Source organism: Gavia stellata, chromosome 14, assembly GCF_030936135.1.
Source record: "Gavia stellata isolate bGavSte3 chromosome 14, bGavSte3.hap2, whole genome shotgun sequence".
In the NCBI taxonomy this organism is placed as follows: domain Eukaryota; kingdom Metazoa; phylum Chordata; class Aves; order Gaviiformes; family Gaviidae; genus Gavia; species Gavia stellata.
In genome coordinates, this window is record NC_082607.1 from 839885 (window position 1) to 867863 (window position 27979).

Consider the following 27979-nt stretch of genomic DNA (forward strand, 5'->3'; position numbering starts at 1 on the left):
AGCTGGAGCCGGCACTGGGATTGACGCCATCCGCGTGCTGCCGCCAGGACCATGCTGGTGCCATGCCGGTGCCGCCGGGGCAGCGCTGAGGATCTGGGGGGCCTGGGTGCGGGTCAGGTCTGCAGGATGCCCGATGCCATCTTTTCCAGGCGTGTGTAGCTTCTCCAGCTCTGCTGTGTTACGGTCTTCTGTGCTCCTGTCCTTGCCTTATCGCCCTGCTCCTGCTTCCCACGAGCTGTGACCGCTCTCTCCGCTTCACTGCGGAGAGCACCAGCGAGGCTGGCACCGATCCAGCTGTAGCGGAGATTTGGGATCTGAGCAGGCCCCTTTGGCTCAGCGGTGGTGGTGGCCATGGCTGGCAGGAGCTGCCGCACCCTGTGCGATGTCCTGTGCGTGCACTGCCACCAACCCGGGTCCTGCCAGCCATGGCTTGCTAGTGCTTTGCTCGCTCCTCTGTTCCTCTCCCTGATGGTCTTCACCCCTGCCAGCATCTTGAGGCTGTCTCGGTGCCCCCCGCATGCACAGAGGCGGGTGTCTGAAGGCCACTGGTGACAGGCAGGGAAGAGCAGTGGAGGTGGCCCCAGGATGGGCAGGAGTGGTGTGCCGAGGTGTTGGTCCTGCTTCGGGGGGCCCCACTGCCGCGTCCTCGTCCGCCTTCACTGACATTTGGCAGAGGGCTCAGCTGGTGCGCACCAACTGCTGGAGCATCGTGCTACAAACGGCACCTTGTCCTGAGGGAGAGCCGCCGCACTTCTGCACGCCAGCACATGCTACCTGCCTGCGGTGAGCGCACACGGGCCCCGGGCTGTGCGTGGGCAGGATCGCCCGTGGGGCGCGTGGAGCCAGACGCCAGCCTGGGGCGGGCGGTGGGCAGGAGCGGTGCCACCGGCTCACTGGGCATCCACCGAGTGTCCTGCGGGAGCGTGGCTCAGCCTGGGGAATCACTGCTGATCAACTTGCCATTGCTCATTCTGAAATAATCGCGTAAATCACCAGCTGGTGGGGTTTTCTCATGTGCCTGCAAGAAGGCTTCTAGCCTGGGGGCCTGTGCACCGGATGACTTGCACAAAAGTTTGTGGCATTGCCTTTTATTATGGTCCTTTTTGTGAACAAATGCTAAGCTTGCACAAATGTTTGCGGAAGGAAGATAAGGGGCTGTGAATAGAGTCGGAGTGAATGGCTAGGCCACACTTGGGGACTGTGGGGTGCTTTTTCCCTACGTTTTTCTCCCTGCTGGGATCACACCTGCAGGCTTGCCAAGCGGTGCCCGCTGCTCTGCGGTGAGGCTGGCTGCCCGCCGTGCCCGCGGTGAGGCTGGCAGCACCGGAGCATGCGGGAGGTTGTGGTGGGGGCGTCCGGGGACGACAATGTGACTGCGTGGGTACGGCTTGTGCCTTGGAGGGGACAGCATTGGGAGCCCTCTGCGAGTGCATCTGTGACTGCTGCTGGTGAGCTGGAGCAGGGGCTGGAGTGAAAACGTAAACTGTCTGGGGTTTGGGTTTCCAATGTCCTACATGTGCCTTTGACAGCCAAACTCCCATTTCTTCTCCTCTGGGGGGGTGTTTCTTTCCCCTCGCTCCTTCCCGCTGCCTGGGAACGGGAACGCTGCTCGGTGCATTTGGGGCAGGAAGGAAAGCCTGGAGCTGTTTAAAACTCGCAATCTTCAGGGAATTTCAATCGCCGTCCAAGCCTGTTCGCAACCAACTGAATAACGGTGCAGGGTTTGAATCGCTGGCCCGCCTCCGCAGGCAGCGCTGCCTCCTCCCTCCCTCCCTCCCTGCCTGCGCGAGCTCCTGCCCGCACTGGGGCTCTGCCCAGCTCTGTGTGCCGCAGGCAGCAGCCATGGGGGTGCCGGGGTGGGCTCTCCCCAGGGCTGGGCGCAGCGCGGCGGTCTAGGGGGGCTCCGTGCCTGACTCCCTGCCCGGCCCATCATGCCATTGCTGGATTTTTTCTGGGCTTGCTTCAAAAGAGCCAAGGTAAGGAACCATCTATTTAAATGGTGTCCGTCTTTCGACACCCTCCTAATTTCAAGAGAAGCTGCCGGAAGGGACGGTGGGGGAGGCGTCTGTAGCGGGGCTGGGGTTTGCGCGCGGTGCCTGACGTCTGCTCCAGAGGGACATCGTGCCCGCGCCCCACGTGCACGTGAAAGGTTAATTTTGGATGGGCCGCTTGCAGATGCATTGGTCAGTACACCCTGTGCTCTCCTGCTACCCCTCAGCGATGGTACCTGTGTCCCGGAGCCAGCAGCCCCGAGGGCAGGCAGGGTGCTGCACCCGGCCGAACGCGGGTGATGTGTGTGTATGGCTGCAGCACCGGTGGTTATAATGCAGTCGTCGGTGGGCTCTGTGAGCGCGTGTGCTGCCAGCTCCCTGGCGTGGTCTGCACACAACAAGCTGGGTCCTGCCACGCACGGCTCCGATGGTGCGGCTGTCTGGCTGGGCTGGGGGCACCCCTGCAACCTGGGGCTCGCCTGGAGGCTTGGGTCGCTCCTGGCGCAGCAGTGGGACCACGTCTGGCTTCGCCAACCTGGAGGGACAGGGTGGCTGCAAGCGGGATGACAAAGGAACAGGGAGACTGCAGGCCCCCAGTTTTTAATTTCCTGCAGCAGTGGTTCTCATGGCATCTGGTATTTTTCATTTGGGTTTAATTCCTCGTCTGCCGCCTTAATAATGTGCAACACTCTCTCTCTCTGACTGCCCCTGTTTGTTTTGTTGGATTTTTTGTATTACAGCCTGTGCATTGCAGTGGTAGGTGTGCTAGGCAGATTTTGGAGGTCTTGTTAGTATGGATTTCAGGAGCTTCAGACTGGAAAAAGCACTAAAAATCTCTTTCCAACCAGTGCTGTACACCGGGCTGTGTCAAGCGCCTGGATCTGCCGTGGTGAAATGAATGTGGAATGCACGCTGTTCCCCCGGGGTTTCGATGCAAAGCTTAAAATAGTTGAGTCTAAAAATGACATTTGTGAAATTCATTAATAATATTAGTAGCTGTCTTGCCCCTGCTGTCTCCAGAGAGCTTAGCAAGTCCTTGTTAACCCTCCTCGTCCCTGTGAGCTGCGTGTTGTCATTGCCATTGTGCTTATGGTGACAGGGAGACGGGGACCGGGTCCCGCATCCCCCCTTGCAGAGCTCCAGCTCCCGGGGGGCTCCAGCCTGGCCCGCGCTGGCCTCCCCGGTGCCCGCAGACTTCAGCAAGGGCGAAAGCAACCAGCAGACGGCTGGTAACCTCGTGCCTGAGGAAGGGTCCTGCGGCACAGCTGGCGCGGGTGGCGGGGAGGAGGCGGCGAGCTGCTGGGAGCCGTGGGATGGCTCCTGCCCTTGCTGTCCCCGGGCCCCCCCAGCTGCAGCTGCTCCTCTGGCCGTGTCCCCAGGCAGCGTGTGGGGCTCCTCCCCACCCTGGATATGTTCCCAGACCCCCCATCTGAGGATACTTCCCCATCTGAACCCTCCGGTTTTACTAATTAAACTGACATTTGTATCTGCTGCTTGCTTAGAAAATGCTTTGGCAGGACGCCTGGAGCAGTGTGGGGACTGAGCGTGGGCAAAAGCCGCTCGTGGGTCTGGGAGTAAATTTGTCCTTCGGTTCTGGGGCTCTTCCTCCCCACCGTCACCCCCGGGACCGAGGTGTCATGGACAGGGACCCGTGATAAGGGGAGCTCCAGGCAATTGGAGGCTCCAGAAGATATTTGCCATCAGACAGCTGGGCTTTACGCTCAGAAGGGATGGGCTCTGCCCGAGGAGAACAAGCCCTGGAGAACAGGGGTGAGTCCCTTGGCTCACCACCTCCAGCTACCTGCCGCGGGGAAAAAGAGAATCTGTTTCAGTAGGCGTAAGCAGAGTGGGGCCTCCCTCGGAGCGGTGACCCAGCAGTGAAGGATGGCGGGCTCTGCCTGGACGGGAGCTTCCCCGATGCTCAGAGGCAAGAGCCAAAATGATGTTTCTGCATTTTGTGTTTCTGCGTTAGCTCAGCCCATGAGGCTTTTGTTGAGTTTGGCATCGCAAAACCCCAGAATGGCGATAAGGGGCTCCCTGCTAGATACTGCAGGTGTCTTGTTCCCAAGTTCAGGAGTGGTTGTGCTCTTTGCGTAGTTTCCTTTGCTGGTTTTAAGCTTCCCGTTGCTCCGCTTGCACCAGCACAAGGTATTCCGGTGGACGCTTTGTTTCTCTCCTCTTCCTCCATCAGCATACTGCCCTTCCCGTATTTCCACTTCAGTTCCACAGCAGCCAACCCCCACCAGCAAACGAGACCTGGCTGACCCCCCCCCGGGATGGACCCCACCTGGGTCCCACAAGTGCTGGACAAGTCCCCATGGAGTGTGAGGCTTTGGGAGAGGGCCAGCCGGGTGGCAGCTCTGCCCGGCTGGAGCAGAGAGGCGCTCCCAGGGCCAAGCAGCTGGGTGGGCTTTGGGGCCGGCTGGGCACCCGGGACGCCGAAGGGACGGAGAACACCACCCTCCTGATTTCCCTCCGTGACCACCGATGGCCTTGTGTGGGGCTGAGGCTTCTGCTTCAGCCAGGTTTCCCGTTTTCCTCCCCGTGCTGGTGTTGCTCAGCTACTCGCTCTGGACAGCGGAGGAATTTCTTGAAGAGGGAGAAACGTGCAGGGCTCTGTCTGTGGGATTAACGCTTTCCAGGTTAAATGAGGTGGAGCTGGGGCTGGTGGAAGATTTTGTGGGAAAAAGAAGGTGTTAGGGCCAGGACGCGATGGCAGGAGAGAGGAGGGTCCCCAAAGCTGCCTTAGCAGACGGACTGGCTTTCCCTGCCCTTGCTATGGCCTGGGAGAGCAGCCCTACCTCATGCCTGCCAGACCTTACCCCACTTCGTGGGCATCTACTGCATGTGCTGGCCGTGCGGCTGATGTTCGCAGAGCTTGTGATAACAGACATGATAGGGTGATCATCTCCCTGTACAAACGTTTTTGGCTCTGATGCTCTCCAGTTGCCCGCACGCTGCCAGAGTGGGGCTCGCGTGTCTGCGCAGGCTCTCCTGGGGGAGCACAGAGCCGAGCGTGCAGCTCTCGGGCAGGCGCTGCTGGGAGAAGGCCAGCAGCAGGGAGACGGTTAAGCCCATCTCCCCCCGGGTCATCCCCAGCCCCACTGCCCCGGCAGGAAGAGGGGTCCCGGGTGGCCCGTGGGAAAGGCCGGCTCAGCAGCGTGCTGCATTCCTGCAGCGATCCCCGCCGCCCTGCCGGCACCTCTGGCCCCGATCAGCGGGGCTGCGGCTGCGTTGGAGGGGGCTCTCCTGCGCCCGGAGAGGGGCCTGGGGAGGGTCCTGGGCTCTGCGCTTGCCTTGGGACCCGGGCAGTCCTGGGACCCTCCTGCTCTTCCACCTCTGTACAAATCGCCATCGTGTCCCATGTGCTGGCAAGGCTCTGCCACCTGTAAATCCCATTTCCCTCGGCTTTGTCCTCACAGAAGTCCAGCCCCAGGCGAGGGGCAGCCCCTGTGCGTGGTGCTGGGGGCCCCTTCCCCACCCCGGGTGCTGTACCCGTGGAGAGGCTCGGGGATCAAGAGCCCTGCCTGCTTTCAACTTTTCTTTTTTTTTTTTTCCTTTCTTTATTGTTGGCTTTCCGTGCCTGCAGACACCATTGTACACTCTGCTCCCAGACCTGCTAATGCGATTAAAACATGGGCATCTCCACTGCCATCTGTGCAGCCGCACAGGTACTGAGGGACATGTTTGGGGGGACCCCAGCCCGGTGCTTCCTCCACCGGAGCAAGGGTCTGCCCCACTGAGGCTTCCCCAGTGCCAGAGCCAGACCCAGCTCCAGCGGGGGAGTGGACACGGGTGTGATGCACAGTGCGTGGTGTGCGGGTGGCTCACGGGTGTCATCTGCAGCACAGACGCAGACCGTGCCTTCCCAACCTCTGTTTTGATCCCTTGCTCTGGATCTGCCAGCCCTTGCCTGCCTACCTGTCCGCTCTCTTGCGATTTTGCAGTGTCCGTTTCAAGCTGTCGGGCAGAAAGGTCCACCTCTCCAGCCTTCCCTCTCTCCCTGTCTCCCTCACCTGCTCCAGGGATGCAGAGTCCCTGGTCACAGCTGCTGCTCCTCCTCCAATGGCTTCCAGCAGGCAGGGAGCCTCAGTGGTGGGCACGTGCTGGGCACACTGTGTTTGCCCAGTGCTCTGGGACGTGTATGGCACTGATGTTTTAAAGCTAGTGGGGCTGATGCCCTTGGGACAAGCCTTTGCTAGAGCTCTGCTTGTCCTCAGAGCCAGAGCAGGCACCGCTGGTCCTAGCTCCTCACCTGGCAGAGAGGAGGCTGGAGTGGGGACCAAGCCCAAATGAGAAGGGTAGGAGTCCATGAATGTGAAAATCAAAAAGATAACAAAATGATTTCTGTTCTTTTTTCTTTCTTTTCACAGTGTTTCACATTGCTAGAAGATAAAAAAGATGCAGGTAAGCTGCGATGATGTTTTTCGGGGCAGGAAAGCCCTCGCTGTGGGGCGGGCAGGGGTTACGAGAAGAAGAGGACCTTCCTCTTGCTGGGCTTCTGGTTTCTTCTGCCAGCAGTATGATTTTCCCCCAAAACTCTTATTTTTCAAAGGGGTAGCAAAGGCAGCCAGCATGAAGCAGTGCCAGCCAGGGCACCCCCAAGCCCCAGCTCTGCGGGAGGGACCCCCCAAGATGTGCCCAGCCCCTCCTTCGCCCCATCCTTTCCCCACCCTGCCTGCAAATGCAGCTTGGCCGTACATTGCAGTAATCACCGGTTAGCGGTGTGAAATCCCAGCCGCTGTGTGTGCGGAGCAGTCCCGCAGAGAGGAGCGGGACCCCTCGCCGGCGTGCGTGCGCTGCTGTAGCTGTGCCGACACGGTGAGCCGTTCAACCAGGGCAGCCCAGCGCGGCAGCAGCTCTGCTCCTGTTTCCTTTTCAATTCCTCTCTTCTTTGTGGCAAACAACTTCGTGCTCTGCAGATAAGCTCATTAGGAGCTCCAGAGCCTTGAAACTGCCGTGCCGTAGGAAGGAGGGTCTCCCCCAGCTTGGAGCCCCCTCCGCTTTGTGTGATTGAGATGTCTCACCAGCGACAGCCGGGCAGGAGGGAATCGCGGTGCAGCTCCCGGCTGATCTGTGGTTATTGTGCACGTGTCCATGGGCTGCTTCTGCCCTTACCGTGCCTCTGCAAAGGTGGGGGTCAGGGCCACCCTGCCGCGGGGGGCTCATGGGTGCCGGGGAGGCTGGAGGTTGGTGGTGGTCTGCGGGAAGAGGAGGAGGAGGAGGAGGTGTGCGCCTGCGGGGCTGGGGACCAGGGCTGGGGACAGGGCTTGTGGGCTCCTGGATGGGGCACAGCTAGCTGCTCGTTTTAAGAACAATGCAGGGCTCCGCTGCCAAATTTGTCTGCAACGGCATTGCTGGTCCCAGCTGCTGCTCTGCCGGGTGTGAAGAAATGCTCTGGATCTCACTTTGTCCTCACGTTCCACCATGGAGAAACAGCCCCGCTGCCCAGCATGGCCCAGCTCGTGGACAAGATGGGTAGAGGTCCTGCATTTTATAATTTCACTGGTTGGTGTAATGGAGGCTCTTTGCTCAGTGACACCTCCAGAAGTAAACCTGGCCCGGTCCTACAGTCAGCTTGTGGTCAGTAGCTCCCAGCGGCTCTGGAAGCGGAGGGACCCTGGAGCACTCCTCTGCCCTGCGTTGGCTCCTCGGCTTTCGGCACAGAGCTCAAAAGAGGTCCTGCAGATGATGGCTCTCGGCAGCGAAGGTGGGGAGGAGCGGTGCTCCCTGCGCTGCTGGCCAGAGCCTCCGGTGCTGTGAAACGGGAAACGCCGTCTTGCAGGGAGCCCGCGGGATGTGCCCGGGGATCTCTGAGCAGTTCCCCTAACTGGAGGGCAATGACCTGGCCTCTTGTTTTTCATCCACGTAAGGGTTAGGTGAGCTCCGAGCTCGGCTGGCGCAAGAGCCCAGGAGCACAGGAAAGCTCTGGGTGACAAAAGGTGCTTTGTGAACTGGAGCTCCAGAGGTAATCCTGGGTGGTCTCTCTTGCCCTTTCATGGGAGAGATTAACAACATGAATATCAAGAGCTTGTTAAAAAGGGTTAGAGAGCCCTGCTCGAGGGAGGGGGCAGGGAAGACTCCTACAGATCACATCCATGGCTGGATTTTGGGGGAAAGAATGTGTATAGGTTTTTTTTCCCCTTGGTTAAAACCACCTGCAAAATCCAAGACTCTCTTGGTAAAGGCTCAGCTACATTCACAACAATCCCAGCCTGCATCTTCCTGGTGCTGCTGGAGGGATGCTCAGCTGCTGCGGTGTCACGCTTGTGTAGGGGTCTGAGGGCAGGAGGAGCAGGAGCCCTGGTGTAGGTGAGCAGCTGCGCGGTTTTACACCTGCGATTCGATGCATCAGCTGTAGCTGTAGCAGGCTACTCAGCATCACTGCAATCTGCAGCAGCGTGGTGCCCAGGGGAGTGTGGTTGGAGCTCTCCCTTTCATGCGAATTATGCTGGACTTGGAGCAAGCCTGCCGTCCGTTCATACCCTCCGCTGGGATGGTTAAAGCTCTGAGAAGAGGCCGGTGCAGTCACTTGCTGTCCTCTTAGCTGAGCATCCGCAGAAGGTGGTCTGACAAATGGGGGTCACTTAAGGAAACATTCGGACAGTGGTCTCAGGAGACACCATTCCCTTCTCTGATGATTTTTTTAGTCTCTTTGGGGTGGGTGCCAAGAGGACCTCAGCTCTTGAGACAACGGCATGAGGCAGGGTTGAGTTGGTTCTGCGTTTATCCCCATAACTCTTGGGAACATGCCTCTCCTGGCTCTTCCATCGCTTCCTGGAGCCTGCCCCCGATTCCCCCCCACAGCAGTGCTCCTCTCCCACCACAGCCGGCAAACTCCCTGAGCCGCTTCCTGAGGCGCAGCCGGACCCATTCCCAGCTCCCAGGCCCCGTCCCTGCCTGCGAGCAGCCGGGAGCTGGGGCTGTGCTGCCACGGCCCCTTCCCGGAACACCAGCTGTACGAAGTCGCTGCTGCTTCCCACTGTCACTAAAATAGCTGGGTATGCCGTGCTCAGCTCCCTCAGCGGTAACGGTGGAAAACAACTTGGATTTCATCTGCCTTCTCGGAGGTAATGTTTCGGCAGGAGCACATGGGGACTCGGTCTCCTCCCGGCAGCGGCAGCCGGTGAACAGTCATCACCGGTAACCCGCCTCCACGGGCAGGATCACAGCCTGTCTCTCAGTTTGAACTGAAGGAAAAAAACCCAGAACTTTGATTTTTGAGACAAACCAGCCAAAACTGTGCAGTGTGCTACCCGCAGGGCGAGCCTTCTCCTCCGACCCTGTGGCGAGCCCTCCCTTCCTGTGGTGTGAGCGGGCAGCCCGTGTCCCCGCCGTCCCACCCACCCACCGCCCTGCCCAGCGGCAGAACCCCACCTCACGCTGCCGTGCGGGTCCCCTCCTGCGGGCAACCCCGGGCTGTGTGGGACACAGTGCCCGCCGCGCGGCCCCGAGCCGTCCCGCTGGAGCAGTCCCAGCTGGGGCCAGGTTTCCATGGATTTCCTAACTCCCCGCTTCCTCTCTGACATTCACTTCCCATGTATTGTTCTGGACAAAGCAGAAAGGAAAGGCTCGCACACCAGCCGTGCACGCGAAAACTGCATCCTCCGAATAAATTCCTGCCGACAGCAGCATCAGGCCTCTCCAAAAGCAGGATCGGGAGCATGCTCTGCAAATGTCGTTAAGCAGTGGCCTCCTCTAACTGCCGAGGGATGGGGACTGAGCTGACGGCTTCCTTCAGCGCAGCCAGGCAATGATGATACTGCAGTATTTCAAAAGAGGGCTTCTGTGACTGGATGTGGTGAAATAATAGAAAAAAGAAGCACGAGGGACTCTGCTGAACTTTTGCCCCTGCATGAAATAATAAGGTTGTATTTACCCAGCATCTGGATCTCCGAAAATAACCTGCTAAATTTAGCTGTTGTTGATATGTTGTCACAGCCGAGTTCTTCTTCTCTCTCTGCACGAAAACCTCCTGCACTGGTTCTGTTGGTTTGTAGCCTGAGCACGAGCCCTTCATTCCTCGCCTGGCGTGTGCCCGCACATTTGGTGCCCTGTTTTTGGGGGGAGAAGAGGGGGATTGGGATCTGTTTTTCCATCATGGCTTGAATAGGCTGAAAGAGAGAGACTGGGCGGCTGGCAGGGTGGCTGCTGCGAGGGTGCGCGGCCGTGCCGGGGCAGGCAGGCGTGCAGGGACCAGCACCGCTGCCCTCGGCACCGGGGCCGTGCTCTGGCTGCAGCATCGATGCAAGGGAGGTGACTGGAGGAGACCCATGGCATGAAGGCATGGTGGGGGGCGTGAGATGCCAGACTTGGTTGCAGGGACCCGTTTCTGGGGACTTCTGAAACTCCCTGAGAAATCGCTGCCTGTTACGTGGTGGAAAACGTGGTCATGGGTCTGGATCCCGAGCAAAGAGGTAGGAAGTAGAAAAGCTGAACTGAATGTGATTGTTAGTGGTTTTGGTGTGACATGTGATGAAAGGGATTCTGCATTGCTCCTTCCTCTTCCCTGGCTGCCTGCGGGGTCAGTCTTGGGCTCGGCTGGTGAATCACGCTGAAACGCCAACCTCCATCCCAAAGTAACCTCAGGTCCCGCCCCGGGGCCGCGCAGCCCCCGGGAGCCTGGGTGGGCAGCAGCCCCCGACCCAGAGCCCCGCTGGTGCTGGCCTGGGGCAGCAGCACCCGCCCCGCGGGCTCTGCCGCTCTTCTGGTTATTTTTCATGAAGGGAGAGGGGTGTTTCTCAAATACTCTGATTTTCCTTCTGTTACAGCCTCCGTGGCCTTACTCCTGGGCACTCTCCTGTCACTGGGAATTGATCCCCTGCCTGGCTAGCGTAAAACACTTTGTGATTAGCTCTAGGCAGTAAAGAAGTTTTAAAAAAGTAAAAAGATAATTCCTAAACGAGAATTTATACACTAAAAATCATCCTGCCAGGGAGCTTCAGAGCAAACAAACAGTTTATGCTTCTTTCTGTCAGATGTTTTCTCGGGAGCTGGGGACAGCATCTCCTGAGGCTCGAGACACAATCTCCAGCGTTTCCTTTCCAGGCCTCCTCAGTGAACCCTTGAGGTTATTTTTGAACTGCTGAGCTCTTTGATACGTATTTATCCATATTGATTTAATTTCCCCTAGAAGGTAGGCTGGTGCTAAAGCCTCTGGGCAGAGCCAAGGTTGCAAGCTCTGACGTTTCCTGCCCATCCCTCCTGGGTCGCTGCCTCGGGATATTTACGGGTAGGTGCCTTCGGCACCGTTTGAATAAAACACCTTTCTCAGTGTGGTGCTGGGTACTGTCCATCCCTGTCGGTGCCTCCGTCCCCGTCGGTGCCTCCGTAACACCCAGCCACTTTCCGGGAGCCGCTGCTTCATGCTGCTGCTTTTCTGCAGCTTGCAGGGAAGGCGGCTCCCATATAAATCCATGGAGCCACGCGTGTAATTACATCCTTGGTTAACTACCAGGAACCGCCATGGCAGTGATACGGGCATGCAAAGGACTCCTGTTAATATCTTGTCCTACAGCAATTTTAAACACTTTTGGTTTGTTCTCGCGTCACCTTTTCGCTCTTTTGGCAAAGACACAAAGGCTGGTGGATCAGCCCCCCCCGCCTTTTCCGCCCCTCTTCCCCCCCAGAGGGATGGGCAGGCTGCTGAGCGCTCGTGCCGCCCTGACTGGCTCCTGAGAAACAGGCCGAAAACGTGACGTGAGAAAAAATACTTTAAAAGAAAATCTAACCCAACTTGGCCACGCTTCAATTTTTCCAATAAATGGTCGTGGGGAAACTATTTGTCAGAGGCAAGAGGCCCCTCCAGCCCACGAAATGAGGCCATTTCTTGTCCTTGTTCCCCTTCTGCCTGTAAAAATTTCTGTAACTCGGAAACCCAGCGACTGCTGCAGTAACTGATCCCCATCCCCCAGCTCATCTCCGCCGTCCTTCTGGGGCCTTAATTTCAGGGTCTGGAAGTTCTTCTCTTTCCTGTAGCTAACAAAATGCAGATTCCCCCCTCTGAACAGCAGGATCCTATCACGAATTGGGTGATTTTCTTTGAAGGCCAGAAAGGAAGAGCCTTGGTTAGAGAGAGTTTTTCCTTGTGTCGGCTGGGCTGCGGGGCGCTTGGGAAGTGCGGAGAATGAGCTGGGAAAAGGCCCCTTTGGCTGCCTTGTGCCCGGTACGTCGCCAAGTTTTTCCCATGGCAGCAAGGAGCGATTGAGACGGACTGGAAAGAAATTGTGGGCAAGAAAGTGCCATTATATCTGCATCCTCTGGGTGGTTTGCATGAGGCCAAAAGGATCAAGAGGGAAATTTCGAGTGTGGTTGCTTCCCTGAAATTAAAAAGAGAAAATACATTGAAAACTGAAAGGGAGGTTTGGCTGTACAATGGTTTTCCTTTGGTAAGAGCTTTGACATGTAAGCTGCATTAGAAATGCAAAGAAAGGTAATGTTTCCTGTGTCTGAAATAACCCGTCTGCACTTCTGGAGAGAACGTTGCTGTAAATGGAGGAGGCACCGGGCTGCGCAAGCAAACGGGGCCTTCGCGGGCGCTTTGTAATACTCGTGTGGTTTTCTTTTCAAAGTGTGAGAGGTCAGATGGGAAAAAAAAGGTGTGAGGTGTTTGCAGGCCAGTCTGATCATGTTAATTCCTTCTCTTCTTAACGGAGAGACTCTGAGCCCTGCCTGAAATGTCCGCAGTGCTTTGACTACCAACCCACCCGCGGGGGCAGGGGCAGGGGCAGGGAGCGAGCGGGTTCCCGGTGATGCTGCGCGGGACCGGGGCGTTGATGACTCGAGTTTGAGGTGGATGCGGGTGAAACGCGGGACACGCGAATCGCGTTGACCTCCACGCCTGGCCCCGGTGCCAGGCGGCCTTCGGTGCGCGCTGCCGGCGGGAGCGGAGCCGGTTGAGAGCCCCGCCGCGGGGCTGGGCGCGGCAGAGGGAGAGGGGCCGCCGTGCCGGAGCCTTCCCCTGGGGCGAGCGGCTTCCTCCGCCGGGGAAACCGCCCGCCAGTCGCCGTCGGGGGGGAGTAAGCGGAAAGGGAGCGGGCGTTGCCGCCGGCCCGGGAGCGGCGGTGCGCGGCCCCGGGCATCCCGGCGGGGGAGGAGCCGCCGCCGCTCGCCCTCTGCGCCGCGGAGCGCAGCGATGGGCAGCCGCCGGGCCGGGGCCGGGGCCGGGGCCGGGTCGCCGCCGCGCCGGGGCTCCGGGCGGTCCCTGGGGCTGCGGCTCCGCCGCGCCGCGGCTCCCTGCGGGTGGGGGCGGCGCGGGCGAGCAGGTGAGTGGCCGCGGGCGGGGCCGGGGCCGCTCTGCCCGGCGCGGGCGGTGGGCGAGGGCGGGCGGGCAGCGGGAGCCCCGCGGGAGCCCCGCGCCGCCGGCGCTCCCCCGGCTCCTCGCCCTCGCTCCGCAGCCCAGCCTGTGGGAAGGGGCGGGAGAGACCGGCCCGGCTCTCTGCCGGGGGGCCCGGCCCGGCCCGGGGGGCGCGGGGCGGCGGGGGGGGCTGAGGAAGGAGCGTTCGCTGCGGGTAGCGATGGGAAGGACCGAGGCGGGGCTGCGGTGGAAGGTGGGCTTCGTGAGGGTCGGCGCGGGTGGGTGCAAAAGGCAGAGCGTGGCCTGAAACGGTGGGCTGAGAGGGGCCTGGGGTTTCGCTTTCCTGTCCCCCCGAAACGGTGCCGCTTTGGTGATGTTCTGGCCCGCTGCCTCTGCTGCCCGCTGCGTCCGAGCGGGCTGGTGCGGCTGTGCCCGGCGTGGCGGGAGGGACAGGTTGTGTCCGCTGAAGGCCCCGAGGAAAACTGCAGTGCTGGTGAGGTCTAATGTGTTTATAACGGCCGGTGAGGATGTTTGCGGAAGGTAGAGCCTCCAGCCTTGTCGCTTCAGTATTTTGGGTACTAACCCTGCTCTGTTTGCCAGCTCCCTACTGGGGACTGGTTTTCTGTGTGCTCGGGATATGATAGAGCAGGGATCTTTCAATGCTACTGCAGCCGCCGGCCCCTCTCTTTGCTGCTGGAAACACTGGGGGAGAATGAAGACACTGGGAGCGGTGGAGGGGGGGGGGCTTCACTCCGAGCCTGTCTCCTGGTGGGTGAGGAGCTGGGGATCCCAAAGCCAAGTGGTGTCTGTCCTGAGCCGACTGGTAAAGCAGATCACCTGCTCAAGGGGCTGTCAGAAGAAAGGAACCCCCACGCTCTTTATCAAAAAAAAGGCATTATGTTGTATTTGATAGTGTCTCAATGATGCTTGTATCAGCCCCTTTATTAAGACTGTTAAAATGCTTAAGGAATTTTTCTTTGTTTGTAACTCCAGTGCTAAAACTGGTTTGATGTGGTTTTTAAAGATGACTGTGATAACAGTGTGTGGATAACAATCTTGAAAGCGATTTATTTTGGGTTGCGTGAAAGAGGAACTGCTGTGGCTCGGTTTCTCAGTCAGCTGTGATGCTCAGTGAAGAATTACTTCTCGTATTTGCCCCGAGACTTGTGTTGGAGACTCCTTCCTCCTGCTGTTAAATGATCCCTTTGGGAATGGCCCAAAACGCGCTGGGTGGACGTGGGTTATTTCTCAGGGATGGGGAGGTCAGCTTAGTTTGTCGTAGATGAGGGGAAAACGGAGTTTTCCAAAGCGCTTCCACTGCCAGACCCCGTGCCGGTGACATTGCCCACCTCGGTGCCGGCATGCTGGGGTAAGTTGTAGCCAGGGGCTGTCGGCCCAACAGGGCAGGAGGTTGTTTTGGGACGATCTACACGAGAGCTGGGAGCACAGCCGCAAATCCTCTCTGACGGTCTCCTAGAGGGTCCGTAGTTGCTCCCGGGAGCCAGCTCTGCCAGTAAGACTTCCAAGAGATTCATCAGCATCTCGTCTCTTTTCACCTGTCTTGGTAAACCCTGTACGTGCTTCCTGAGGCTGGACCAGAATGGGAAACCACTTTCTTAGACTTGCAAACCCCCACCGTTATCTGTGGACCAAGAAACCATTCTGGTTTGCTTGCATCCCCCTATGGCAGACCTGCAGTAGTTCGCATCGCTTGTGACCCCCTGATTGCAAACGCAACGCCATCTCCTCTGCCAGGCAGCTCTTCTGCCTGGCTGCTATGGCAAAGTCCATGTCTGGATTGGGGGGCCTGGTTCTTCACCATCCCCTTGGTGGTACTGTTTGCATGGAGGAAGGACCAGCAGCAGTAATCCCCTCTCGATGTAATAGGAGGAGGCTCTGGCACGGGTGGGTGAAGCAGAAACAGTTGGGGTAATTGAGCTGGTTGCTGCTTCTCGTAGCTCGCCAACGTGTTTACCTTCCAGGAGCGGGAGGCTTTTTGCTCTGGTTCAGCAGTGGCCACATAATCCGGATTCCTCAGATAAATTCCTGCTGTTTCTCTGAGATCTGTGGCTGCTGTTTTAATTGCCTAGAGCTCTGGGCCAGACACAGGACCCTTGTTGCACAAAATCAGCTCCCATGAATGATGCTGTTGTGTGAATGTCTCTGAGTTTCTCTTTTCCTCCCTCTTGCCCTCCTCCCTTGGAAGCTGGGGAATTCAGTATTGATGAAATCCTGCCTGCGGTACTCGTGCAGCTGGCGACACGGGCTCCATCTGCCATTTCATGTGTGCCAGTTAACTTCTTTCTCCTGATTTTCCTCTCGTAAACAAGGATATTGAAGCCATCCTCCTCCTCATGGCCGGGGCCGGCTTGCTCCCTCCGCGCTGGTGCTGACGCTGCGCCGAGGCCGGCACTGGGGCATCCCTGCGCTCCCGGAAGCCGTCCTGCGAGCGGCCAGGGCTGGCTCTTGGGTCGTGTCTCCTCTTCCTCATTCTTGGCCTCCCGCAGTTGAGCCTGACCTCCTCACGGGAGGGATGCAGTGGGGGTGAGCTGGGGTCCAGGTGGATGGGGCAGAGGCAGTTTCTGGGTTATCTGCGCTGGAGAGGTCCTGAAGCGGGCAGGAGGGGAGGGATGGCAGCTCCTCTCCTGCTTGCCGTTATTAGGGCCCTGAGCCCTAAGAAATCGGGCACCCCAAGGAGGGAGAGGGCAGCAAGGGCAGGCTGGACCCAGCTCTGACGCGGGGTCCGACCCGGATGAAGCCGGTTCACGTGAAAATGTCGCCGGCTTCTCCTGTTCTCCGTCTGCGGCGGGGAGAAATTATGAAGCATGAATAATACTTGCGTTAGCAGAGCAAGAGTCCCCCGAGCATTTGCTTGTGAACAAGTTTACCCTGGGACACCCACTTCTGGTGTGTCCGTTTCTGTGGTCAGTTTTTATTTATACACCTGAAAGAAAAAGTTAACCCCCCCCCCACCCCCCGCCCCGATTTATTTTGGTTGTCGGAAAAAGAGAAGCAGACGATGACCCTCTCGGGGCTGCCTGGGATGTGTTCACTGTGGGTGCGTGGGTTTTCCTTTCGCGGCGTGTGGTCAACTGGAGCAAAGATGCTTTTCCCACGGATTCGTGTTATTTTTTTTTCCCTTCTTTAAGTCGTTCGCTTGTTCTGACTTTTCCCGGTGTTTTCATTTGGCGTGGGGTGTTGCGTGCCGTGGCCAGCAGAGGGCGCCCTTTCCTGCTCCGCCGCCGTGGGCGGGGGGGGTACAAGGACCGTGGGGGGGTCACGCGTGGAGGATGCGCTGCCGGCGGCCGGGGCGCTGCGGGGCTTCCAGTGCTTTAGTGACAATTGCTGCTTGCCAGTGACGGACCCGCCCGTGGCTCCCCCCGCGCCCCGGGGCTGGTCCCTCGCAGGGTTTGCAGGTCCGTGGGACCTGACCGGATGCCGTAGTGGAGAAGAGGGTCTCTGAGTGCCTTTGCCAGCTCATGTCAGGTGAGCCTGGCTTTCCTGCTGGAGCCTGGGGAAGCCCCCCGGGGCTGGAAGGAGCCCCTTGTCCCCCCCGGCTGGGCGGGATAAGCCATGTCCGAGTGCCCTTCACATCTGGAGGTGCTCTGTCCTCGGGTGCTGGGGAGTGTTGGATCCAGGGATCTGTGGATCCAGCCCCATGACAACTAATTGCTCTTTTTCAGCATCAGTGTTGTCTGAGCTCCCCAGCCCCGGCAGAGGTGTTCAGTGGGCGTCTCTCAGTGTAATCTGTCCCGCAAAATGAGCCTTCATCTGTAGCTACCGTGTGGCCCGGCCAACGTTCCCCCTGGACCTCGCCCAGAGCAGGGAAGGGTTTTGAGTGCTGGCAGGTGGGGAGGCAGCACGGGCGGCAGAAGCCAGGCTGCAGTGCGGGCGGCATGAACGGATTACCCGAACATGCCTTGACCTCAGGTCTGGGGCTGGGGCTGGGCTGTATGTGCATGCTGCTCTTTACAGGCAGGGTCAGGATTCAACCCGGCTTTCCCTGGCTGCATGCGGCTGAGGTGGCTCCACTCACTCAGCCCTGTCCGCCTGCCGAGCTTGGGGTGCGTCGGGGTGCATGCAGCTCTTCTGGAGTCCTGTTTACCATCCCCTGTAAGGGCCAGGACAGGGTTATTCCTTTGAGCCCATTACTGGAGCTTTCCCGGGTTTAGGTCTGGGTGTCCCGAGCAGCCGGGTGGCCCCCACCCTCCCTGCTGGGAGGAGGTGGAGGCAGGTCCCCAGCTTGCTCGCCCTTCCTGACGTTTTTTCCTAGTATCCAGCCAGCCCAAAAGGGCCTTTGTTGGACTTTTTCCTATCCCTTCCCAGCAATGCCCTTTCAGCCACCCGAAACAGCCCCTCTCTCCTTGCTGGTGGTGGTTATCTGCGGGCTGGGCAGGGCACCTCCAGCCCCCCGGGGTGTGCTCTGGCCAGCAGACCCCCCCTGTTCCTCCCTGCCCTGCCCGGGAGGGCAGCGTGCTCCAGGCTGTTCCATCCCTGGTCCCTCTGCTTGGCAGCTCCTCTGCAGGCATGCCGGCTTCGGGCAGCGTTAACCCCTTTGCTGGGCACCCGGTGTGAGCACCCGCATGTGCACCCGCGCACACTGGGTGCCTTGTGCAGGCAGCGGGGCGGCCCGAAGGCGAGCCCGTGGGCGCTCCGCCATTCCTCGGCAATACGCTGGGAACTATTAATATCACCGGGCGTGAATGCGGCCCATTCATGGGGCGGCACGGGGGGAGTGTGCGGTATGCGCGATTTCTGCTCCTTCCAGCATCCGCTCTGGCAGCGCGGCCTCGGCTTTCCTGGTGCGAGTGGGGCAAGCGCGCGCCTGCGGGGTCTGCGTGGGACCGGCCACTTTGGTCCTGCCCTCTTTGCTGCCTGTTTATAGTTCAGTGTCTCCGGGAGATTTCCTGCCTCTCTGCCCCCACACCCTCCCCATTCCTGCTTTGCATGAAGAAATGAGTGGAAAATGCTTGAAGTCCTCCTCTGAGCCAAGCACTTTTTCCACTGGCTGTCACTGTGCCGCTGGGGCTGCCCAGGAGCGGGTGCCCGGCTCTGACCCGTCATGGTGCCGGGTGAGAGCCGAGCCCACAGCCGAGCCCGTGGCAGCATAAAGTGTTGTAAGCTCTGCCCTTACCTGGCCGTGCTCCCCGCACTGGGAACAGCGCTGCGTCTTTCTGCCTCTGCCCCTTTCCCACTTATGTGGCCAGAGTGAAATAATCCATCCTGGCCATCCCCTGGGGTGCTGGCTCGGCAGTCAGCACCCCAAGGCTTTGCGGCCATCATCTGCTTCCAGAGGTTTTGCTCTCCCTCCATCCCTCTCTCTCACCCTCCCCAAGAGCTGGGGAGCAGTGCTTTGTGGATGCTGGTGCTTCTGGGGGTCAAGGCTCAGCTGGATTCCTGATACCCTGACCCCCTTTCTTTCTGACCCCTCGTCTGCCTGCAGCTCTGGAGCAGGGCACTCGCAGCCTCCATCACTCCTTGTTCTAGCGACCTTCCGCTCATCTCCACCACTGCGGATCAACAGCCGCTCCCTTCGCCATGGCTGACCGCGAGGGTGGCACTGGCTGCTTGCCCTCCAGCAGCAGGAGCCCTCGGCCCCCCCCCGCCCGCCCCCTGGTCCCTGGCTGGTGAGAGGCTCCCTCGCACAAAGCTGTATGAAGACTTTCAAGTCAACAACAGCCTCATTGAGAGGCTGTTGCTGAGAGCCCCTTCCCTCCGGGGGCGAGGGCTGCGGTACAGGCGGCTCCTTGAGGGGCTGCCGCGGGGGAGCAGAGGCAGCCGGGAGGCTGGTGGGAGGAGGGTCAGGAGCTTGGCGCTGGGGAAGGAAGGAAGGAGATGTGCATCAAAAGCCTCTCAGACTATGAAAACAATGGAAAAAACCGGGTTTTTTTGCCTGATCCTCCCATTTTAGGGTGCTTGGGCAACTCTCCAACCCCCACGAGTAATTTCAAGAGAAAAGCGGGTTTGTGGCATCCCTGCAGTGTACCTGGTCTCTCCTGTTCTCTGGCTATCCCCACGCCACGTCATATTGCCGCCTGTCTCTCCTTGCGTGGCATCGGTGCTCTGTGTTCATTGTCAAGCCTCTTGCGCAGTGTCCTGTCGTCTCTGTCTCACACTCTGCCTCCTCTCTGCTTCTCCTTCTCCTTCCACGCTCAGGCTGGTGCTTCCTCACCTCCAGCCCTTTTGCCTGCCCTTTCCCACAAAGAAACTCCTCCTTCGAGTCCACCTTAAACCCTGTTTTTTTCCTCTTGGCCCCTCTGTTCCAGACCCTGTCCCCCATTTGCTTCTTCACCCTCTTGCAAATAGTTTGCGGCTGGTCCCATCCCACGTGGCACAGGTCTGGGATCCAGAAGCTGGGTTATGAGATGTGTGGGTGCTGTGGGAAGGATCTTCCTCGCCCTGTGCTGTCGGAGGAGTAACCACCGAGCAAGAAAGTCCCCTGCAGCGTGAGGGGGATTTTCGGGCACGAGTCCCGCGGAGCAGCCGCCTTGCTCCTCTGGGCGCCTGGCTGCGCCTCGCACCCCGGCTTTTGCCACGCGCTTGGTTGGATGGGCCGGGAGAGCTGGGGACAGCCCGGCGGCCGGCCCCGCTTCGGCCCCCCTTGGCTCTGGAGCGCTGATGGGTGCTGCTGAGCCGGCTCGTCCCTCGCGGGTGCTGCTCCGTGCCTCGGCTCTGCAGAGCCCGGGGGCGGCCGTGCCGGCGCAGGGTGCCGCTCGGCCGGGGACCGCCGGGCGGGACCGGGAGCGGGACCGGGAGCGGGACCGGCGCGCGGCGGGGCGGGCGGCGGGCGGATCCCGGGGGCGGCGGGCGGGGCCCCGCACCGCAGCCCCGCACCTGCTGCGGCCGCGCTCACACCGACAACAGCCGGAGCCGCGGCTGGTACCAGCCCGCGGCCGAGCCCGCCCGCTGCCCGCGGCGGCGCCGGGCCGGGGGGTCCTGCAGCCCCCATCCTCCTGCAGCCCCCACCCTCCTCCTCCTCCAGCCCCCACCCTCCTCCTCCTCCTCCTCCTCCTCCTCCTCTGCTCGCCGGGACTTGGCAGGTCCGCCCGGGAAGCGCGGTTTTGACGGAGGCACAGCCCAGCCTGAAGGTAAATCAGAAACCTGCCGTTCCCCTGGGCCTCTGCGGGGGGGTGCGTGCGTGTGTATGTGTGTGTTGGGTGAAGAGGGGGCAGATTTCGGAAGATAGTGTCCGGCAGTCTGCTGCGGGCAGCTCCGGAGGATGCTGCTCAGGCTGCGCTGCCCAATGGAGCCGCTTCCAGCAGCAGCAAAAGGCCGTCGGGTGGGTTATCTGTTGTTTGGCACCAGGTATCTGTGTGTGCAGATAGACACGGTGCCGGTACGAGGTGGCTGTTGCTGTAGCTGGGGCGGAGGAGAAGCTCGGAGCTGGTACACGTTGCCTGACATACTCGAGCTCTTACTGGATCCTTGTCATTCACGGGCTGAGTCACAGCAGCGCGTAGGGTGAGAGGCTGCAGGCTGCTTCCATTGGAGTTGGCGGGTTTGGCGGGTGAGGCTGCCTGGCTCCTTCTGCGGCTGACCTGTTTGCTGCCAGCAGACCCGTAGCTAAACTAACGGAGGGATGCGAGTGGGCTGGCTGCAGGTTTTGGACTGCTCAGATTCTCTCAGGGCTCCTCTTCACCCCTCCTTCTAGCTGGGATTACTGACAATTAAATCGGTGGCTGGAAAATCACAAATTTGCCATCTGATCCAGAGAGCCAGCGAATTAATGGAAAAACTGTATTGACGTCAGGAGGCTTCGGATCAGGCCCTTGCGCTATAGCGGGGGAGGCTGGACTCCGCATTCTGGCTTTCGGCACCGTGGGCACGTGTTTCCAGTCCATCGTCTCTTTTGGAGACCTTTGTCTTTGGTAGAAAAGGATGGGTTTGCCGTGCGTGCGTAGTTTGTCACGTTGTGAACTAGCAGCAATCTGTCAGAGCATGCTGCCAAGGTGAGAGGCTGTTTTTTCAGGGTCTGTTTGATCGTGGCTAACTTAAACACCAGCTCTTTGTGCATTTGGTTTTGCGGTTTGTGTTTTAGAACAGCTTCTTGGTGCAGAGGGCAGAGGAGCCTCTTCTTTTAAAGACCCTCCTGCAGTCCTAGGATGTCATATATCGTGATGTTATTGGCAGAAGTCTGTGTTCTTTTGCATGTGCATACGTCAGTTCTTATCAATGAATGAGCTTTTTTTGTTTATATTTTAACTGAAACACAGTTAAGAGAGGTAGCAGTGCTGCTGGCGCAGGCGCAGCGGCCCCTCGCTGCTCTCTGCATGTGTGTGCCAGCGGGTTCTTCTCCTCACAGTGGGCCGGGCAGAGAGCACAGCTCAGCTCAAACCCCGTCAGCCTCTCTGCCTTCTCGTAGGGAAAAAATCAGCTCTGACCCTTGTGCCAAAAGCTCGTCAGTAATTCCCTTATGCGACAAAACATCAAGTCCCAGTGCAGAGCAGGCATCAAACCTGGCTTCTGAGGAGGTGCTTGCATTCACTTCATGTACTTGCGCTCCCTCCCAGAAATACTTTTCTAATAAAAGACCGACTGCATAAATCCAACCGTGCTTCTGTTAAGCACTCCTTCTCTGCATTGCCTCAAATGTCCAAACCTGAGCGTATGCATGGGACAGGCTGCCAGCGGTTTGGTTTTGTAACAGGATGAAATACGGTTATGCCCTAGGGCACTTCAGGACTTCCCCTTGGTTTCCATACTAATTTCAGAAAGATTTTAAGGTTCTCAAAGTCAGTTGAAGTAGAGTAGGGGAAAGAAAGGTTGCCCTTTCCCTGAGGGCGTGGAAGAGGTTGCTGCGTGACTTTGCAGGGAAGGAACAAGCCGACAAGCCGGCCGGTACCGAGCCCTGCGTGTGGTGCTGAGGGCAGGTTGCCTGGCCCCTCTGTGCCGCAGCGGAGCCTGGCAGCAGCATCAGGAAGGCAGGAGGGGAGCTGCTGAAAGCCAGGCGCTGCCCTGGCTTCGCTCTCCTGGGGGACAGGGTAAATCATCCCCCAGTAGAGAGGAGAACCGAGTCTCCTTCCTTACGCTGTTCGGTCCTTGAAGAGCCTGAGACAGCTTGCACGTTGCAGGGGTTTGCAGACTTGAATTTGCACTTTGCATGGTTTTGGAAGGGCTTTTCCGTTCAGATGTACGTGGGAGTTTAATCCTCCAAATATAGGCAGCATGCCGGCAGCGAGGCTGCGGAGGCAGGAAATGCTTCCCGGCACGGTCGCTGTGGCCCCGGCTCCGTGGGGAGCTGGGGAGGGTCCTGCGGAACAGCGGAACCCCTGCCCTGCTCCAGGGCTCATCTTGCCGTCCCAGTGGTGCGTCAGATACCACGGGTATCTCCTTCCATCTCCGCCAGCCTGATAACAGAGACATTGTTCCATCCCTCTGCCCACCAGATTTGGTAAAACATGTTGCCAGGGCCCATGGATGAAAGCTGAGCTGGTGTCGTGGGTGTAAAAAACTTTCAGGGGCAGCATGGGGGCTGCAAAGGCTGGGATGCCATTGCTCTTGCCAGGCCTCTGGTGCCATGCTGCGCCTGTGCCGGTCCTGCGGCAGCAGCGGCACTCCGAGGCGAGAGGAGTCGATTCTGCGAGTCACCTGGAGTAGCAGCACCCCAAACCGTGGGTGCTGTCAGCATTGCCCAGGTGAGCTGAGGTGGGAGCTGAGGCATGTGTGGCGTCGGGGACGTCTGCATGGAATTCGGGTATTCTCGGTTCTCAATTTTCCTCCATCTGCACGCTCTTCCAGCCCACTGGGAAGCGTGAAGGACATGTTCGGTTGGATTTAGTGCTGGAAGAAAGGACTTGCTGGAAAGTGGCCAGAGCCTCCCTGGGGCCGGTGGCCAGAGCTGGCGCAGAGGAGCCGTTCGTTAACCTTTGTGCCGAGCTCCCGCACGGTCCAGAGAGGACTGGCAGCAGCAGAGGCAGCGCACGGCCGCATTCCAGCAAGGCCGGGGGTCTCCCGCCCGGTTAATGATTGAGCCACAATAACCCTTCTTGTGTGAGCCTTTCTGAAAGTCACCTCTGGATAATTATATTAACTTTTCCAGGCTGCCGGGGCTGAGCGCAGAATTTTAAAGAGACAGGGTCTTTTCCTACATTTCCAGCAAGAAATTTGGTTTTAGGTGCAGGAAGTGATGACTTGCCAGTTTTCATTGTCTCTGTTTGCTTTCTGATTAATTTGGCATGTTATTTGCCCGGTTCTGCACTCGGGACTGTCGGAAGTGCAGAGCCGTGCTGGCCTCGTGCTGTCCCGCTCCGTGCTCGTCCCTCCTCTGCCCCGTGCTCCCCTGGGGCTGACCCTGGATGCCAACCCCGAGCCCGTGGGATGCGGCTCCCGCGGGGTCCTGGGGCGTCCAGCCCCCATCTCTGGTTGCTCAGCTGTGATGCCCACGGGCGGGTGTCTCGCCGCCCCGCTGCTCTTCCCTCTGCTGCTCAGTTAATAATTGACAGGGTCCCCGCGCCACGTGGGCACGCTCGCCCAGCGCGCAGCGGCAGAGCTGTTTGTCGAGCCAGTGGAAGGATCCCTTATCAGAAGAGGGCACTTGTCACCCAGTGCCAGTTACAGGCAGAGTAGATGGGCCTTAACGAGCGCAGGAGCTTGGGGATCCTTCCCCGGGGGGCTCAGCTGGTGTGTATCCCACTGCGCGGAGGCAGGTTGCCAGCTTGAGTTCCTTGTGCTGTCCCATGGCCGAGCTCAGCTGTCCCCTTCTGTGGCTTCCTAGTGCCCATCTCCCAGTCCCACTGGGATGTCCTGGTCTGTGTCACAGATTGCTGCCGCCAGTCAGGGGGAGCTCAGGACTACCAAAACCCACTGGCCACGCAGGGCCGGGCTGCGGTTTGGTGTCACACCTCGCGTATGTGAGATGCAGCCGCTGAGGTGCAAGCTGGTCCCTAGCAGAGTCTTTTTGAGCTGGGTCTGGCAGTCATGCGGTGTTTGGGAGCTAAGGCAGCGGGAAAACGCTCGCTGCTGCGACTGTGATTGCTGTGCTCCGTGCAGGGAAGGCAGCGGGAGCTTGGGGCGGTCATCGGCATGGATGTAATGTCAACCACGGGTCCACTGACCTGTGCGTGGGGCGAGAGCGGGAGGGGGGCAGCAGCTGGGGGCCGAGCCCCACAGCAGCAGGGTGGGGGTTCCCTGCTCAGCCTTGTCCAGCGCCGACTCTGCCCCCGCCGGGCTGCCCGCCTTGGGGGGACCCAGGCGGAGGTGCGTGGTGTCACAGCCCGGGGTGCTGCAGGAGGGGACCAGCCTTCAGCAGGGTGTGCTCATGCACTGCCATTTCCTTGCCCCCCGTCTATCCAATACGACGAGAGTGCCCTGGCTGATAGGGTGGTCAGGATAACTCCTGGGAAGCCAGCGTGCTCCCAGGGTGAACATCTGGATTTCCATGGACCCTGCAGCCAAGGCTTCGGCCTCCCGTTGCTTAATTGGGAGCAGGAGCTCGGCGGCTCCTCCCTGGATGGCACGCCACCGAGCCCAAGGGGCCCAGCACGCTGGAGCCCGGGTGTGCCGGGGGATTTCCTGCCCTTTATCTGGGAGTGAAAAGCATCTGACTGCAATGTGTGCACGCAGGGCCTGCAGAGAACCTGCGCCTTCTGGGCTGGTCACAAGCTCGCTGCGCCCTTTGGGAGCAGGCTTTGATGCCTGTGTTCAAAGCTCGCTGGCGCACAAGTGATTAACGCCACTATTTAAGGGAAGCGGCTGCGCTCGCGGGAGCATGTGCTGGGCTCCGCGTTGCCAGCGCTGCCCGTGCAGGTGGGCGCGGGCGCAGCGGGAGAGGGCGCTTCTGACCCGCAGGTGTCCGCTTAAGCACAATTTATTTGCACAGGTACAAATACAAAGGTATTTTGCAAAGGTACCTCTCTTCCCCCACCCCCCCCAATAATTTTACAAGAATATTTTCACTGCCGTCAAGGGCACAAGTTCAGTTTCTGAATGCCCTTTTGTCTGGTGCAGCACAGAGGAGTCACGCTCTCCCCCCATTCCTTCTAGGAATGGCAACAAAACGCTTCCGCCGCACCCCTCGCCAGCGGCAGCAGTGCTCCAGCCACTGGCTGCCGCGTATTTGGGGGGACGAGGTCAAACCGACGGCCCCACGGCAGGCTGCCAGCTGGAAACCGGGTGTTTGTGGACCCGGGGCAGTGAATCTGTGGGTGTGGAGGGATCCGTCCCTGAGCTGCGAGCCTCCTGTGGGCTGTGCAGGGGTGAAGCAGAGGGGCTGGGGGGCTTGCCCCCCATCCATCCCCTTGCCTTCCCAGCGGGGACCCGTGTCTGCAGGGAGGGGTGTCTGGCAGCCAGCAGCCCAGCCTGGGGCTGGGGGAGGAAGCGCAGGCAGACAGGACAAGAAAGAGCATTTACAGAAAAAAGGAAGAGAAAAAAAAAAAAGGGCTGAAGAGGAGGAGGCTTTGCCGCAAGCACTGGTCTACAGGCTGGGCTTGGGGGCAGTGGGCCAGGCTGGGGAGGGAGATGAAGCGGTTCCTGGGGCTGCAGGCAGATGTTTGCTAAGGGGGGGCTGGCGAGGGGCGGCTGGGGGCCGATTCCCTCTGCGGCTCCGGGCAAAACTGAAAATGGCCACGGGTGGTGGCAGGCAGAGGTGTCACGAGGCTACGGGACAGTGACGCTCAGCCGTGACTCAGAGGGCACTTGACCTCATTTCATCAGTGTCATTGGGCAAGAGCAGGATGTCTGGGCAGTCAGGGCCGGTGTTTCAGCTTTGTTTTCTCAGGCAGAGAATTGGCCCATGGCCGCTGTTCGCCTTCCTGCGCAACCCTCCCGGGGAGGCTGTCCCCTGGCGCGAGCCACCAGCATGAGCCTCCCGGGCACAGGCATGCATCGGCCTTAATGGCTGGGCTGGACATGAACTTCGTCTTGTTATTTCTCCTGGGATGAAGTCATGGGAGCTATGGTGGTGCCTCAGGAGCAGCAAGAATTTAGGAAGCTGCAGTTCTCCCCCGGTTAAAAATAATGGGCTTCTAAAAAAAAAAAAGGTAAAAAAAAAAAGGTAAAAAAAATAGTTTTGGAGGACTTAAGTGCGCCTGAGATTGCATATATGAGAAGACCGTCCGTCAGTACCTGCTGTGTGCCGGGGTGCCCCACTGCCCTGCCCAGGTCCCCTTGGCCCCCTCCCATTCCCCTCCAGCCCAGGGAGCCTTTCCCTGCCAATGGGAGACTGAGCGTTGGACTGATGGGCCGCAGCAAATCCAGTGTGTCTCCAGCAGTGGTTTATGCCCTCCCTTTTGTTTCATTCAGCATCCTTGCGCATATCTCTGAATCTTTTTATCTTCCATGAAAAACGTTTCTGATCCTGATCTTTTGTTGCTAATTTGGAGTGGGAAACGTTTCTTGCCGGACAGTTATATGGCCTCATTAGTTTCTGCGGCGTATAAATTTTCTCTGCCTACGGGCCAGCTCAGCAGCGGCTGTCTGGGAATCGCAGAGGGAGGTACCTGTGCGTCTGCTGTTTGTCCTTCCAGGGCCTCAACCTGTCAGGAGGACGGATGGGTGCTGTGTGGTGCCCATCCTGTAATGGGACTGGTAGCGTGACAAGCGGGCTGCAGAAATTAAGCTAAAATCCAAATAAATGATTTACAAGTGCTGCTGTAGGATGTTGCAGCATTTCCTCCCCGGCTGCTCGCACCGTCCGACCAGAGTTTCTGTCCCGTCGCAGAGGCACCCGAGTGCGGCACGGAGTCCCTGGCTGGCGAGGGTTCTTGCTCTTGAGATGCTGGAGCTGCTCAGCCGAGGTGCCGGGTGTGCCCTGCCAGCCTGGCAGCGCGGGTGCTGGGATGCTGGGATGTAGGGCCAAGTGGGTAGGGATGGGGCAGCGGTGCCAGCATCCCAAATCCCCTCGGCCGCCTGCCTGGGCAGGAGTCAGGGCTCTCGGCCGACACCGCGGCTCCCCGTCCTCGAAGGCTGAGGAGGTGAAACCCCAGCTGCCCTGTTGCTGCCGGCAGCAGTGACAAGCGCATGCAGCGGTTTTGCTGTGAAGACTGTTTAAGTTTAGAGGTGCTTTTATTGTCCCAGTAAAATGTATACCAGGCATAGTGCAGCAGTGGGAGGGCTCGGGGCTCCCCTGGTTCGTCCGGCCGGGGCTGTGCTCCCAGCACATGCCTCTGTGCGCTTCACGTGGCTGCGGACTTCAGCTGCTGGAGACGTCCATTCTCAAAACTGCCCCGGTCAGCCGGACGGGACATTTGCTGGGTCTGCTGCGTGATTTGCTCTTAACACCTTTCATGTGGGCATCTCCAGAGGCTTTAGATACCAAAATGCTTACTTGATGACTGGATTTCCTTGCACAGCTTGTCTCAGCAGAGCCAGAGGAACAAGCCTGCTCTCTTGGACCCTGCTTGGCCATTGCAGAAGCGTCCTTCTCCTACAGAGCTCCCAAAGCATTTGTTACTGCTCCAGGATAACTGCCAGCTCGTGCAGGCTCTCCTCCTGCAGGGATCAGGGCTCTTCACGCTGCATACCTCAATACATCAGGCAGAAAATCACAGACTGAGCGGAGATTGTCTCTCGTCTCGGGAGGCAGGTGTGATCTCCTGCTGAACCCTTGACTCGTGCTCCGGACGGACGCTTGCTTTCCAGCCAAGTGGAGGCTGACCCCGCCGCTTTCCTTTCCCACGCCCGGGGCCTGCACACACCTCTGCCGCACGACCTTTCCAGTGCTGCTGCTGTTAAAAAAAAAAAGGCAACAAGTATT

The 27979-nt window shown here is 59.2% G+C and overlaps 1 protein-coding gene across 1 annotated transcript in view; it reads left to right on the forward strand.

Moving 5' to 3' along the window:
- The first annotated feature begins 6390 nt into the window (after nucleotides 1–6390).
- STARD8 (StAR related lipid transfer domain containing 8) overlaps nucleotides 6391–27979 on the forward strand; it is a 61612-nt gene continuing 40023 nt past the window's right edge. The window contains exon 1 of the mRNA XM_059824265.1: nucleotides 6391–6398. The gene's annotated coding sequence lies outside the window, so the exon portion shown is untranslated. The remainder of the gene's footprint in view (nucleotides 6399–27979) is intronic.